At 39.1% G+C, this 3,817-nt stretch overlaps 1 protein-coding gene across 2 annotated transcripts in view; it reads left to right on the forward strand.

The window, feature by feature from the left end:
• The window catches only part of spast (spastin), a 13,583-nt gene extending 10,822 nt beyond the window's left edge, over positions 1–2,761 (forward strand). For both annotated transcript variants that reach the window (XM_076995180.1, XM_076995181.1), the window contains one exon: positions 1–2,761. This exon is cut by the window's left edge and continues 1,899 nt beyond it. The gene's annotated coding sequence lies outside the window, so the exon portion shown is untranslated.
• The last annotated feature ends 1,056 nt before the right edge of the window (positions 2,762–3,817 follow it).

Genomic DNA, 3,817 nt, shown 5'->3' on the forward strand with positions numbered 1-3,817 from the left:
TGTACAGGTGTATTGCAAATGGATCTATTTGAAGGTGCTGAAAATAACCTTTTGAGGATGCTTGAGAACTTGTTTCTTTAATTACTTAATTACTTTAAGTACATACAAGAGTACTTATTCAACTCTGATGATATTTTTTTCAATACATCTTTGGTTAGGCTTTTTGTCATGTTTCCAGCCATGATTTGTTCAATGGGTGTTTGCTTCAACATGGAGTAATAGTAATGGCTGACCCCATCTTCCAAAGCTTTGCCAATCTTGGCTCTTCTCAGGTATTTAGCTGGCCTGATTCGTCTATGTTTATTAAGGTGTGTGACCTCACCAAAGCGTTTCACTGTAAGACACATTTTTTGGTCTTCTGAATTGGGAATCCTTTTCTTTCTAAAAGTGTACATTGCATTGCATCCAGTAAAAGTGCATTTTGCAGACGCATGAAAAAATGGAAACGACTTCTTACGACTGTTGGTCATTTTCACATGCTGGTATTTAAAACAAAGCGTACAGTATGGATTCTTTTTCATAAACTGATGATACAATGTGTCAGTCCAAGGGGGACGTAGTTGACTCCCCCCATGTTTTAGTTTTATTTTGTTCCACTGTGTCCTTGTTATCATAATTTTGAATTTTTAGGCCCTGCATTGCAGTTTCTATATTCACTTTGGACGTCTTTATCTGGTTGTCCTTTTCTGTCCCTTGTCTTCATTGGTTTTCTCTTTGATTTTTTGCCTTTTCTGTCCTCTGTTCTGTCTTCTTTTCCATCCTTTGCTCCATTGTCTGCTTCGTTCTCTGCTACATCCTCTGGTCTGTCCTCTTCTTCTGTCTGCTGTTCTGATTGTGGCTGTTTTGGATAAATTTCTGTTTTGTCCTGTGATTGGTCCCTGTCCTCACTGGTATGCTGTCCTGTGTAATCAGGAAACTTCTTGTCCTGTACAATTCTTTACTTCATGTTCTTTCTCACTCTCTCTGTTTGTAGGGGAGCCCTTAACATTGCCCTTGTCACTGATTTCTCTACCTAACGAGGAACATATCAGAAATGAAATACTATTAGGTGTAGATTTTTGTTTTACACACATGCATAAAAAAACAAATATACAGAGCCCCTAAAGGAACACTGAAGGAAAAAATGGACATTGATGTATAACATCTAAAATAAATTTTCTTGTGTGCACCAGATACTATATCGTACTTAGCATCTCATGAGCATGAGATCAGCTATCTGGTAGGCAGAAGAAAGTTTTTGTTTTATTATAATTTTAAATTTTCAATGTCCCTTTAGGGGCTATGTACAAATCAAAATACAAAGTAATAAAATGTTATATTACCTGCATTGAGCACCTTTGTCCGAATTCCTTGTTGATCTCCATACCATATCATCGTCAGCCACTTTAAATACCTTTTCTCATTCGTTTTAAACAAAGTAAGAACAAGTGATAACCACTGTTCATAAGTTGCTAGTTCCTCAGTGAAACCCAAAGAAAGAAAACACTGAGTAATTACTTGTACACCCCCAGCTTGTTCCCAAAGATTAGTATTTTTCAGCCTCTGTCCTTTTCTGAAACGACCCATTTTTAGCAACGCTTGAAAAATGCTTTGCCAAGTGCTCTTTTGTCCTTCCTCTGTGATTAGAAATAAAGTGTCATTGCTGTAAATGTTTACGTTAGAGCCACCTAGTGTTCAGTATTTGTAGTACATGTCACTTCAAATGACTGTTGCCATGAAAATTGCTTTAAAATATAAAAAGCCTAAAATGGCATATAAATGAGTCTGCCTCATCTGTCCAGTCTAGCAGAATATTTTCACTCTGATTCTGAGACAGTGGGTCAAACGACCTTGAAGCTAAATCTCGATATTTTCAAATTAAAAAATCGCTAAAAATGGAAAAAAGCCTAAAATGGCATTTAAATGAGTGTGCCTCACTGATGTAATCTTTTTGGGATGATTTGATATCATTTTCCACTCAGGTGGTCATAAGACAATGATTTATAATTATTTTGGTTTCTCAAGAGTGTCTAGGAAATTTATTGATGGTCCCTAAGTGAACCTCCGCGCGTGAGACAGAGAGCGGCTGGCCGAGTTCATAGTGCCTGATTCGGATCAACCATGAGGTAGATGCCGCAATCTCCGAGGAGCTTGAATATCCAATATCCAACTTGAAACTAACTTCACCGCGGTCTGGAGTGCCATATGACCAGCACACCAACCGGTACAGGACACTCCTGCAAGGGACGTGAGAGAACGCGCGATAGAAGAACTGGCGACAACCGAAGAATATTAACGGCAAATTCTTGAGCGAGGACATTGAAATTTCCTTTAAACACTGTTTGGTACCATGTACCAACTACTGACAGTTTGCAATAAACACCTTTTAACTGCCCGACTAAACTCGCTTCTTCGGATCCAACGATCACGTGTTGTCTCGCGCTTTCCTCCAGGCGCGCGCCTCGTGCCCTGGCAGGCGTGTTTTGTGATTGGTCCATCGCCACACTGCCATTCTCTCTCTACCTTTTGCTACAACAAAGTGTGTGTTTTATGATTTTATTTTATTGCCTGTGTAGTTAATCACGGACCCACTTACGTTTGCTGTACTTGTGATTGTTTTTGGGTTTGTAATTTTTCCCCCCATGAACATGTTGTCTTTAAAACAGCCTACCAGTTTATTTTTGGTGATATGCAGAGTTTAGTGTGAGTTTTGTACATATGTATTGGATCTGTTGTTCTATTGTAATTTACGTAAACTGTGAAATAAATTAAATTCTAACAATTTAGGCTCTTCGTTGTTTCTACATAACACATTAATGGCAAGAGGCCGAATAGTGGTCTAAGTCCAGCACAACGTCTATCGAACTAATTGAAACGAACGCACTTTCATCTCACCACCGGTAGGGGGCAGCAGAAGATACTAAATCAGAAGTACTGCAAAATGTTATTACCGAAACTAACACACACATTTGCAAGACTACACACTTAACGCCTGCGTGATGTCTAGCATGGAATTGAATAAAGAAAGCTTCTTCGGATTCAGTTTAATGTTGTTAATCACATACAGTCCATCTTACACCCCACACTGCATACAATTTCTTTGTGTGCGCGCGCACTGAATCTGCAGAAGAGTACGTTCAAGCTTTGCAAACAGGACGTTTCAAAGGTCTTTGAACACTATTTAGCTAATTAGGAAACGTGTGTAGTGTGGTAGATTCAAAAGTAGTGTTTTTGAAGTGTTTAAACTACAATGTTCATGGGTTTCTAAAGCTACAGAGGGCTGATCAGTTCTCTTTGTTTCCCAACTTCATTGCTGCTATAACAACAAGTGCAAATACAATCAGCAAGAGATCCTCTTGGTTTCTCCAAAGCAACATTTCTCTCTCAGCTAATAGAGCAGCCAAACGTCTGCACTGATATTCACTGATTCTTTTGTAGAATCAGGGAACTGTCTTACTGAAATGGCATGATTACTATTGAACTGAATGGAAGAGTAACACACATTACTATTTATATATTCCCTATGAAAAATTAGCAAGTGAATTTTTAAAATGGACAGAAACAGGTCACACACACTCAGTAACTTCATACTGCACTTTAATACATGACTCCAGCCACATACACTTTCTCATAGACAAGATGAGCCTGACACAGGCCCATTAGTCACTGATCTGAGGCTGTGGCAAGTCTTTCCTGTTACAGCTCTGCTTGCACCATTCCAAGATAGACAGCTGATCCTGGATCAGTGTGTTGAGGGTGGGGGTGTCGTTACTAATTCAGTCTAACAGTCCCCAGGTGCAGTGGAAACAAAAGGGCAACAGACTACATTCCCAGTAGT

The sequence above is a fragment of the Brachyhypopomus gauderio genome, unplaced genomic scaffold (genome assembly GCF_052324685.1).
Source record: "Brachyhypopomus gauderio isolate BG-103 unplaced genomic scaffold, BGAUD_0.2 sc185, whole genome shotgun sequence".
Lineage (NCBI taxonomy): Eukaryota > Metazoa > Chordata > Actinopteri > Gymnotiformes > Hypopomidae > Brachyhypopomus > Brachyhypopomus gauderio.